The 12,649-nt window shown below is 43.5% G+C and overlaps 1 long non-coding RNA gene across 1 annotated transcript; it reads right to left on the reverse strand.

The window, feature by feature from the left end:
- Window positions 1-1,046: 1,046 nt before the first annotated feature.
- LOC128905602 (uncharacterized) lies at window positions 1,047-12,277 on the reverse strand. The gene is made up of 3 exons (XR_008464911.1): window positions 12,163-12,277; window positions 11,833-12,046; window positions 1,047-1,212 (listed from the first exon to the last, which is right to left on the reverse strand). It is a non-coding gene; the product is annotated as an uncharacterized LOC128905602 (long non-coding RNA).
- Window positions 12,278-12,649: the final 372 nt, after the last annotated feature.

Below are 12,649 nucleotides of genomic sequence, written 5' to 3' on the forward strand. Positions count from 1 at the left end.
TCCAAAAGAGAGAATTATTTTCATCGTATGAACATCTGTCATGGTACAGACTGGCTTCTGTTTCACCCAAAATCTCATTGTCAATATACCTGATCATACACTGCCCAACTTGAGAGGCATATCTCACGATGAGCACATTACACCCATTTTCTTCATCCTTCCACAATAACTACCGGCAATTAAATGCTGCCCAGTGTGATCACCGTGAAGAAAGCTGCACTTTCCACTCCTCAGGATGAGAGACGAATAAAGGGTGAGATCTTAAATCTCACCAGAGCAATATAAACCAACACTTGTATATATGCATTCATTGGAAGGGTATCTGTTCTTAATACACTTGCTCCTTTGCATATTTTTGGACTGTTTTCTCTCCTTGCTTACTAGATGACCCCAGAGATGATGTAGTAAGGAACAATCTAATATAGGATTTTTAACACCACCACAACAAAAAATCTTATTATTAAAATATTTTTTCTTTCTCTCAAATATAGGTAATGTTATGAAAATGTTTAAAAACATATTTTGAAAATTATTTGTTTAAGGAAATACAGTGCATATTGTTCAAGGGGTAGTACTGAGCAGACTAACTTGATTATTCCTGCTCATTCTGAAAAAAACTGTCCCTAATTTTTGCAGTAATAAGCTACATCATATAGGAACTAGAAACACCCATATCCCTGACCTTCAGAAGACTCAGATAATATTCAGCACAACTTCAGATACCAAAAATCTTTTTTAACTACCCAATTCATCTGTAATGATCAATAATGTAAACTTACAATGTTTTAGTTTAAAGCTGTTAGCCTTTAAATCCCCCCAATTTTTCAAGCTGAATAAAGGCTTAAACCAATCATTTGAAATCTGATTGCTCAGCTATACCCTGGGCAGCAAACCAAATTTGTTTAAGACTAATTTTATTTCAGGCTTGAGAATTTTGGTCATCAAAGGTTGCTTCAATAATCACGTTAGCTTTACATCAGAACAGATGCTTCTAATTGTAAGACTAAAGTCCTCAATTGAAGTCTTTACTCAGGTGAAGCCTTTATTCAGAGAAAACTCCAATTTATCCCTTTAAACACAACCCAGCATACTTTGTAAGAGCACTGAAGGAGGACTAGAGACGGAGCTTGCGTCCTGTACTGGAGTCTGTCTGCTAATCTGTGTATGACATCCGCTTTCTAAACAGAAGATTCAACGATGTTTTCCAAATATCTGAAAAAAGATTTTCTAGGGGTGGGATTAGTTTGATACTATAAATTCTGAGAGTTAACAAGTTAGGATGGAAATCCTGGAGAGTAATTTGAACTTTTGTTTTGATTGCCACTTTAGTTGCATGGCTCACAGTTACAGAGAAAAAAAAATGAAGATTTGGCTGGGGTTAATCTAACAGCAAATAATAAAAATGTCATTCTAACAAGACAGGTTCTAATTTGCAGAAGGTCAGAAGGAATACCATAAACAGTATAATCTCCTCTAGGTTCCCGCCCTTTCTGTGAAAATGAATCAGTAAGGCAACACCACAAAGTTTTTAACCACTTTTGACTCTTCTGGCTGTGGAAAGGGTTCATTTCTGTGGTACACATCTAAAAAATAATTAGCACAATAGATTGTTATCATGTCAGCCTTTATACTAGTTTTCTCTCAATTTTAAGAATCAATTCCTTAATCTTATACTGTGATGTTACAGTGCAGTTGGATGCAGCCGTATGTTGTGTAGTAAATGTAAATTTGATCATAGCTGGAGTTGCAACAGGAGATGCAGCCTGAGAAAGGTTACCTGCTGGCACTTTCACACAGGCAAAATCACATCAAAAGATGATAAATACAGCAAAGTCAAGCACTTGAAAATACAGAGAGACCACATATAACCTTAATCTGAAACTGGCCCTTTCCTATGGGACCACTTTGTGAACAAAAGCATAGACATCCCATGATGTAATAAATAATTTGTTCTTCCATAAAAAGTTCGCGTAGCGTAGCGTGACAAAGGCAGCTTCACACGCTGAACAGCAAAATGAAATGCTAACAGTGTTCTTCCAAAAGAGGTTCTGTGCACGTACCAAGGTGAGAACACACTCTGGTGAGGATGAACTCCTGTATGAATAGCAGCGCTTCAGCTAATAGTTAAAATAAATCAAAATAACTTCCCTCTCTCAGTGCTCCCTTATCACGAGTTGGATAGAATCTGTTCAGTTTCAGAAATTACGTTGACCGGGATTGTTTGCATAACCCGTGTCTGCCTCGAGATGAGTCAATTCTGTTGAATCAAGGTTATGTTTGGTTTTGTTTTTAACTCAGCAATGCTACAGCTCTGTTTTCAGGTCTGGCAGTATTTTAACTCCCACACTGCACCTTACTAGTTTTATGGTATCCACCTACCATGTACCTTTCTTAGATAAAAGATTTCTGCAGTTAAGTCTTTTTAGTTTTTCCATTCAGGTATGACAGGTCAATAGCACAGGATATTGCTTCAAAAAAATCACATTGAATGTGAAACAGCATAAGAATAATTTCCTGAGACATCTTTGGGGAAAAAAAATATAGGCCTAAATAAACCCAGCCTTTAGACTTGGTTTTTGGCTTCCAGTGAAAAAGAGCTGATTTCCTGAAATCTCTGATGTTCTGTTACAGTCCTTATCTCATCACTCTCATTCATTTCCAAGAATAGATATTAGACATCATCTGATGTGATAATGTGTTATGTTTATAAGTCCGATATGAATCATCTTCAATTAAAGCTGTGGCACCAAATTGACTGCTCCCTGTACAGGATCTGGCATACAAATTAGTCTGCTCCCATAAATTTAAATTATGGCACAGGAAATACCAAACTTACCCACTTATCCGCTAGTAAAACCAAAATACTTATCTGGATTATTTGCCCTGAAGTGATTGATGCATGACAAGTTTTAATTATGTGCTTTATCTTGGACCTGCTCCATCAAGGAAAGCTAGTAGGCAAAAAAATGGCACTTTTGAGGAGCTAAATTCTTTAGGAGCTTTAGTGTAAGCCGGTTAGAAACGCTTTCTGTCTCATGCGGATGTTAAGCAATGCCTGTAGGTGTGCGTGCATCGCGTCTCCCTCTCACTCTTATGGTCTAACTGATGGCTGATCAACACCTCTTGCTAGGACCAAATGGGCTATGAAAACACTGGGAAGCCAGTTGAAACACTGAAACAGTGTGAACATCGGGATAAGTCTCAAAGGAAGGCTTCACCTTTTATCAGCTAGCAGCGGGTGCCTTCAAAACAGGGAAGAGTCAGAAAGACGCAGCAAGCAGCTTTTTGATTACAGCCCTGTCTGACAAACCAAGTTTTTAACGTATTTCAGTTAACAAGAAAAGGTTAGTTATGAAGTTATACTGCAGCAAGCTGAGTACTGTACTCCACGTGAGAATAACTTTTAAAAGATGGTAGAAAAAAGACAATAGGGAGCTGCTGAATCTGTCAGCCAGAGAAAGGCAAGGCTGGCCCTGGCATGTCCCCAGGTCTAGCGAGGCCAGTAGGCAGGCAGACAAACACCACATCTACAGATAGATACACAGCCAGCCACACAGATAACACAGACAGGTACACTCAGCACGTACACGAACGTAAACAGCAGCCTCATCCCATTCACCTGTCTGGCCAACCAGGATGAAGGTCCATTAACAGGAATATCTGTGTGCATATGTGCAAGGTGGATCCCTGCAGCAGCTGTCAAGCCCAGACACTTGGTCTGCCCAGTAACTGGCCACGGATCCCAGTCTCCCCAGTTGCTGGCACTGGGGCATACAAACCCTCGAGGCTGCAGCCCCAGTGCAGAGCCATCTTGCACACACCAACACAGACCTCTCAGTCAGCAACAGACACCACGATCTCTCTGACAGTTGCCCTGGACCTCTTGGTTCCCATGGTAGCCAACTTCTCTGGTGGTCTTGCACACAGTGACAAGCATATCTTATGGCTGCTTTGAAATCTGTCTCCCAAGACAGTTATCCTACCTCCTGGCTAGTCCAATTTGATATTTGCTAGCTATCACACACTAGCATATGTGCTCTCACTCAGTGTGGTTGGTGGCACCATAGTCACGTGGTCCCCTTGACCATGGCTCAACTCCAGCTGCCAGCATGTGGACTTCCAAATACACATGCACACAGAAGGCAGTCCCCTCACACAGGAACATAGTTAGAAATGGAGATAATAAGAAGGTAGGACAGATTGTGCTGGTCAGGGACTGGCCATGGCCAGATAAGCCCATCAGCCTGTTTACTTACAACCAGCCCCAACTATATTTTCCAAAATTCTTCTTCACCAAACTGCCTTGGTCCCTTTCTTTCCCTGTCTTTTGTTCCTCCCATAATAAATCTTGTGCAATCCCAAAACACTCTTCCCTTGCATCCTGTAATGAACCCCATACCCGCAGGCAGTGCACCCCTCAGTCCAAAAGGTGCTCTGGAGAGCAGCCGTCATTGGTGACGGGTGTCACCCCCAGCACACGGGACTGACGGCACCGCTGGGACAGGCCTGGGAGGGACCATGTCCCTTTCCCTGGCTGGGTTATGAGGTTCTCTCACCCGCCATTGTGCCCCTGAGCTCCTCCGTGTCTGTGGAGATGAGCTTTTATCACATATCACATAAGCTAGCAAAGTATTTCTGTCAGACTTGGATCTGATCATGCAGTTTTGTGGCTGAGACACGAGGGGACCCTGTTAATCATTCCTGGGAACTGAGGACAAGCACTCACCTACCTAGACCATGACAAGCCCCTTATAAAGCAAGTGGAATACTACAAGCAAAAAAAGTCGCAAGTTCAGACTGAATCTTGAAAGGGGCTCTGTCGTTGTGAACACAATGAGGAATCAAAAATACTACAAGAGACCTGAGGCAAAAAAGCTCATACGCCATCTTCACAGGACAAGGAGTCCCACGAATTAGAGCAAAAGCAGACAGCAAGATGATACGTGATGTTTGGAAAAAATACAAGAGGCTCAGTGGTTTATATCTCTTTGCCTGATTTTGCATTACCATTCATGTGTGCAAAACCTGGGTAAATACGAAAGGCATCAGAATTGCTAGGTCAGGGCAATTGCTCCTGTAACAAAGAGCGACATTGCAGTAGAAGATTATCAAACTAGTCTTTTACACTGAAAGCAGAAGGGATTGCATTAGTTTTGATAGATACCCGTAGATCAGTGTAGGAGAGACCTGCAAATCTAGATTAAAACACTAGGCATCAGAGAAACCTTACTATAAAGTCCAAAGAGCTCAACCACAGTAGCCATTGCAGCTGGTTCCCAGAATATCCCTCTGCTGCCCAAGGCCACTGGGACGGTAATAACTCTTGGCTCCTCTGTGGCAATGCACCACATGTATCAGCCTCCCACTCCAACTCCTTAATGTGGAGGCAAAAGCAGCAAATGTTTTTGGTTGCTTTTTCCCAGGCTATTTGCAAATGCAGAGGAAAGTACTGACTGTCAGCACCCAACAGCTCTTCCACATCTCCTGTGCCCATGGAAAGGTGCTCCCAGCCAGCTCTGCTGGGACACACTGGTCTGGCTAATAGAGATCTTGTCAGTATTTGACATTCCCTCGCCTGGCAATGCCCACTGTTAGCCAACGATCCTTTTATATTTTTTGAGAAAAAAGAAAGTAGCAGGAGGAGTACTTTAGGAGGCTCTGATACCAGTTGCTTGGAGCTACTTGTGTGATAAATCTCAGCCTTTGTTATACAGTAATGCTCAGACAGTAGACAATGTGAGGCTATATCTAACCTGCACTCTGGAATACCTCTCTTCCTCATATCCCCACCCTCCAGTGGGCTCCCTAGTTGTCCAGACAGCATTGTGACATGCCTTGGAACCCTCACAGCCTCTGCCCCCGTGGTTGCACCCCATGGATAAGCAGGCACAGGTTGCTGGGGATGGTGCATGCCCAGGTCTTGCTGCAGAGCTGGGAGACAGCCAAAGCACGTCCCCGGGAGGAGCTGAGTCACGGAGTGAGAAACTCCCTGGCTCCAAGCTGCTGCTGAACAACACATTAAATGTTGTGACCTTAGCCACCTTTCAAAATGGTCCTCAGCCCTTTTACCCTATAAAGGTAACACACTTCACTTGGTTTTGTCGTCCATCCAACTACAAGCCTGTCACAGTGAAAGAAATGGGGAAAAGCTCTCAGTTACATCGGACAATGAGATTTAAGGAAAACTAATATGCCTTCTATATCTTCTATTTATGAATCAACTTTACCATGTGTGTAAAGCCTCTTAAAGAAGACGAGATTCTCCCAAATGACAATGGAGGGAAAAGGAAAGAGAAGGAAAGGATAAAACCAGATTATTTTTTTTCTCTCCAAAATATGTAGTTTGAATGAAATCTTGCACAGAATATTTCACTATCACTAGTGCTAGGGAAAAATACCTAATCTGTTTTCACTGTAGCCTCCAGTTCCGTCATTCTGTTTCTTTTCATGTAAATTATTGTAAAATACTGCTGCTGTTGTGCATTCACCTTTCCGGCTGCTCTGGGAGATATCACCTTGGGGCTACCAGAGCAGCTCGTCTCTTCGGCGTGCATTACTCTCCATCTTGCAAAAGGATTTTCCATTATTGTAAGGTACATTTGTGTTATACTTAGAGCATTTCTACCCTGAGGTAGTGTCAGACTGGCATCACCCAGAAATGCAGCCGTGACACAGCAATGATCTTGTTAAATGCTGAATAAAAGATGTGAATACGCTAGAGTGCTGCCCGGTGAAGGGCAAAGAACTGCACCATCTTGTACCCACCGTACAGTGCACTGTCAGCAAAACCCTCTCCTTGCTGTACTGCCCAGGTCTGCCTTTGGTTGTGCCTTTGTGTGCCCTTAAAATCTTCTAGCCACAAAGCGTAAAAAGGCTGTGCTGATTTAGGCTCAGTATGATATTTTTTCAGTGGTCAAACGTTTCAGGAGCATTTTCTTAGAGCATCTAAAAGTATTTCTAAAAGGTGACTCAAAGCATATCTTTTCAGGCCCCCCTTTAGCTAGAATCCTAGAAAGTGCATCCCATATTGCATCCTCTCATGAAACACCTGTGAAAAAAAATAATCTAATAATAACCCAAGAAACTGTTGCAAGAAACTTTGCATGCCTGCATACCTTCTCATTGAGCAGGGGAGGTGAAGTGGTCACCAGGTTTATAGTTTCACAGGTCCCTCTGATCCACAAGGAAGGGAACAAGAGATCAGCAGGAGGGTTTTCCTTCTCCAGATTGTTGCTTCTCTCTCAAAAATCAATGAGTGATCAGGAATCTTCTAAGTCAGCACAGAAGGCTGTTGCTGTCTCACCCAGCAATTTCACAGTCCCAGTCCCATAGGCTCACAGCAAAAACAAAACCCCAGCCTCATAATCTAGAGGGGCACGGATACCATGAACCACTGACCAGAGCTAAGATCTTCTGGATCTGTGAAGTGGAAGAAACAGCGGCAAATGCGAGTGTGCGAAAGCCCCAGGGAGATCTGGCACTCTGCTGCTGACACACAGAGAGACGCTGCGCCTGCCTTGAGGAGCCTCTGGCCCCAGAGAGCAGTGATGCTAAACTTCAGCTGCCAGAAAGCAAAGGGAAAGTAAATGCAGGGTTTGCCTTTTGCAAAGCCATTGATAAACACTATCTTTCTGCATGAGAGTAAATCGCAGGCAATTTAAAATTCTGCACTGCAAGAGATGCAAGAGGACTTCCACAGCCGTGTTCAGTGACTCCTTACCCTCTCTCCCAGCTCGTGGATTGTATTACAGAAAGACGCTTTCTGTATTTACACTATTTTTTAAATTCTTGCTAAGTATTCCCTGCTAACCACCTTAGCTGATAAAATACTGAGTTAAACAGATCGGAGGTTTGACTCACTGTGGCTGTTCTTACTTTGCCTTCTCAACATTTCATATCACTTGCTCAAAAGAGATGGGTCACATCTCCTTGCCACTTTGTTTGCACCTTGGTAAGTGGGTATTAACCTGACCTGTCGGTATAGCAGAACTTTGCACTCATGTTTTCACAGAGCAGGACACAGAAAATTAGAGCAAAGCCTCGTGAAATCAAGCTGACAGTTCCTGTAAAATCCCAGACACCTCTCAGAAAGCACAGCAGGATTTCCTGACCCTCGGAACCTGATGACAATGGTATTAAACTAAAGATTTTAGTATCACTTCTATTTAATTTCTTCTTCACAGTTTTTCTGTTACTGTACCCATGGACTCCATTTCATGATGAATTCCCAGCACAAGTTTAGCATTTGTTTCCTCTAGTTTTAAGACTCCTCTGAGCTGTCAAAGCACAAAAGGCCAAGAGCACCTTTTGGGGAGAGGCTTCCTTGCCCAATGCGCTGAAACGCAGAGACCCTTTTCTTTGCATTCATGCATGTAGAACAACGTCTCCCTGCAGACCATCACACTGACTGCAGTCCTACTTCGTCTGCAGCCTTGGGGAAAACACACAACAAAAAAAATCCCTGCGACATCCAGATGGTGCATTGAGAGGCTGGAGCGAAGAGAAGCTCCGGAGTTGCCTGCCTGCGCGGAAGCAGCCAGAGCCACTCTCCAACAGCTACACAAAAGAGCCTCTGTCTCCGCTGATGAGAGATCCCTTTGAAGCTTGGGAATCCTGACTGGCAGCATTTCATAGCTGGCCATCTTTAGGTTTGGAGCAAGGAAGACTGGGAAAGCAGAGAAAGATGGGAAAGGAGAGAGCAGGGAAGAAAAATGGTAGGATCAGCTCAGACCAGCTCTGGCTAAGAGCCCGGGACAGCAACAGACATTTTGCGTTACCACACCTATGCCATTTTTTGGTTTAAGGCTTTCTTATCAACATGGAAATTTCCAGTTTATTTTTGACTTTGTGACCTGAGAGTGGGCAATTGCTCTCAACTAAGGAGATGTGTTATAATTCACTATTAAGAAACACAAAACATCCTCAACGTAAAGGTACATCGTAAAACATAATAAGCCTAAACGAAGAGCATGTAGTTTCATTTTAAAAAGTGCATGTATTGCTAGTTTCTCTATCAGATCATGGGGAATTCTTTACATAAACAAATTCCAAGTACCTGCAAATAAACTGGTTATGTTTGATTATGAATATTTCCACCTATAGAAAATTCTAATTCACTTCTTACCTCCCTTTTGTGGTGTGGTTACAAAATATTATTACCCCTCTATGTCTTGCTTTCTCCACTCATAAACTGCACAACTTCCTTGTTGAAATCTGTAAAAATGTTGTAGCTGATTCTTGTACAGCAACAAGCATTTGCTCTTTAAAGATGGAAAATATTCTAGAAATTAAACTTTTGATGTTAACAAGTCTGTTCCCTTGAGATGTTTTTCTAAACCACTGTCAACTTCACGTTTCCCTAATGTAGAAAACAGAAAGACTTCATTCACCTCTCTGATCAACTGTTCTGTTTTTTTCATTATTCTACCTTATTCAATTAAATGTCATTTACTGTGGCTGCAGTGGTAGAAAATGGTTTACAAAAGAAATTAAGCTTTCCCTCTCAGGTCTTGGAATGCAAAAAGAATCAACAATTACTTTAATTTGGGCTATTCTATTATTTATTCTGTTATTTTTTGTTCCTCTCTTAAGCATAACCTTGATTTTTTTGATCTTTTGTTCCTCTCAAGCATAACCTTGATCTTATGAGCAATGAATCCAAATATTAGGTATTTCAGAAGGAAAGCAAGTGCTACGCCTAAGACTTTTTTGATTGGGTATTAAAGGGCTCTAGAAATTACTCTCCACATCTAAAAAAAGGAGGGGCTATGATTCACCAGGGCCAAAGCAAGAATGGTAGAGAAAGAGGTAGACCTCAAGAATTTGTGATTCTGTCACAAGTTTTAAAACATTACATCTTGTTGTTTTGAAAATGTCAAACTTTCACTTTCTTCCAAGTAGGCTTCCCAATGCTTTCAACACTTGCGCTTTTACCATAATCTCGTAGGACTTCAATTTTTTTTTCATCACTTTACTACAACAGGCTCTTTTATGAAGTGTTTGGCACAGGGACTGTCCAGCCGTGACATCTGATCTGTATGCAACTCAAAGGTGATGCCAGATGACCAGCCGCAAAGCCCTGCTTGGGTGCTGCCATAAATGCCCACGCAATGAGTCCACGTGGAGCTCAGCTGTTCTCCACCACATCCACGTCCCGCTGGAGGGAGCCCAGGAGGCCGCTGCCACGCTCCCCTGGCTGCGAACTGCCTCCCCCCGAGCTGCCTGTCCCCTCCATTCCCCAAACAGCTGATACTGGTCTGGCTGTGGAAGAATTGAGCGTGAGGGGAGGAACACTAAGGAAGATTGGCCATTCCTTGATTAGTGCTTTCGTTTTGCTCTAATGTGTGAGCACCTCAAAGAAAAGAAAAAGAAAAAGAAAGGAAAGGAAAAGGAAAGGAAAAGGAAAGGAAAAGGAAAAGGAAAGGAAAAGGAAAGGAAAAGGAAAAGGAAAAGGAAAAGGAAAGGAAAAGGAAAGGAAAGGAAAGGAAAGGAAAGGAAGGGAAGGGAAGGGAAGGGAAGGGAAGGGAAGGGAAGGGAAGGGAAGGGAAGGGGAAGGGAAGGGAAGGGAAGGGAAGGGGAAGGGAAGGGAAGGGGAAGGGAAGGGAAGGGAAGGGAAGGGAAGGGGAAGGGAAGGGAAGGGAAGGGAAGGGAAGGGAAGGGAAGGGAAGGGAAGGGAAGGGAAGGGAAGGGAAGGGAAGGGAAGGAAAAAAGATATTTCAGCATTTTCCCCTTCCTCCTACAGTTCAAGACAGGAATGTGAAAGAAAATCCCCTGCTGATTACTTTAATGGGTGAGGAGATAGGGATTTTTATTTTACACACCTAAGTAGATAAAAATGAACGCTGACATTTTTCTTTAAGGTCTAAAATCTGTCCTCAAAGAGGTAGGAGTGGCTGGGTGAAAGTCTGTGTTGTGGGAGAGGCATAGGAGAATGAATTACCGCCCCCCTTAGCCTCAGAAAAAAAAAAAATAAAATATTTAAAGCCTATGAATATAATTTATTTGTGACTTGCCTACAACTATTGTGCTCACTGATTTCACTTAATCTGCGCTGGCGGAGTACATCAGCCTGGCAGAAGTGCTGCTACATTACAGTGCACTGGCTCCATTAAAACACTGCGCAGCAGCTAAACTGGGGCAACCCGGCGTTTACCGAATCCTTGGCTGGCCCTGATGACTCAGGAGGGAAGTCAGCCCTAGCAGAGAGAAGTGTAGGCAGGCTGCCCTCCATTGCACACCCGGAAGCCTGCATTTGCCAAAAAGAATCCGTCAGGGGACCCCTGCTCCCTCCCCAGGGATGTTGTCCCCCTGGGAACAGCAGCTTTTTGCTCTCAAGGGAGCCGTCGCCGAGCCCCGAGCAGAGCCACTCCGCGATTGCACTTCAGATGCGCTGATACAAATGTGACTACTTGGTTGCATTTTAACGGTCAGACCAGAGAAAAGGCAAAAATTAGCAGCCGCTCAGCAAAGACTCGTCAGGGTTCAAACACACCCATTACCCCTGCCACGATTCATTTGATGGGGAGCACAGAGCCATGAGTGAAACCCAGCTCATCAGCACCAAGGCAAATATTTGCCATCTCCTCAGGTAGATCCCACTTGACGTCCGAGCCGGCGCCAGCCGGGCTCCTGGCTGTTAGCTGACGAGACACCATAAAACCTCAGAAGCAACAGTTACCTCATACGCAAACGGGTACTTATTAACGTGTCCATATTGGGTCTGACACAGCATAACATGTCCTGTATTCTTTCTGAAGTAAGTGCACGCAGGCACTGACAGCTTTAGTTATAATTATCGTTACTGCTAACAGCCAGGAACATCAGGGCACTTACCACCAGCCGATTGCTCCCTGCCTGGGAACCTCTGCTGGGAGCACAAGGCGTGTGACTCACCCCCCTCTTCCTCTGGGACTTTGCTCTTCCTTCTCCTGAGTATTTGAAGTCCACACCATCATCACAAGGTTCGGCTTTCCATTTTTTTTCCTTTTTGAAAGAAGTATTTTCTTTCTTGCATAGGGTCTTGTCGTGTCCTTGCCAGGCTCTGTCACTGCGAATGGCCAGACAACAATTTCACCAGGGCAGTCAGAGTTCCCAGCTTTCTGCTGAAATTTTGGGAGGCAAAGATTTCACTCAAATAGCCCAGGACCTTTCTCTCAGACTTACCACAGTCACAAAATAGAGATTTATTTCTCTCTCCTATGCCATCTCAAAACACAACCAAGCTTTCGTGTAGTCGGTTGCAGGTATAGCTCTGCTGGCACTTTAAACAGGAGGAGCTGCTAACCTTGTTTTGAGATGGGAAGCTCAGGACAGAAAAGCCAAGTGACATGCCCCAGGTCACTGAGCAGCCGTGACACATATAGAAGTGAAACCCAGGTCTGCTGCCCACAGGAGCTTTCCTGTGCAGTAGAGCAGAGCTGCAACAGGGTCCCAGTCCTGAAGGGCTCCTTTAGGATCTTCCACAGAATAAATAAATACAATTTCCCACTAACACTCCAGGCATTTCCTGCTATTAAGCTGTTCATTGGTTAACATAGCAATGTCAAGAGATCAGTTTTAAAATATTTGGCACCTAGAGCCACAATTAGGCTCAAAAAAAACCCCATGTTGCCCAGATTGTCAGAGGCAAATAACTCTTGCACTCTTGCAG

This window comes from Rissa tridactyla, chromosome 2 (genome assembly GCF_028500815.1).
Source record: "Rissa tridactyla isolate bRisTri1 chromosome 2, bRisTri1.patW.cur.20221130, whole genome shotgun sequence".
Taxonomy (NCBI): Eukaryota; Metazoa; Chordata; class Aves; order Charadriiformes; family Laridae; genus Rissa; species Rissa tridactyla.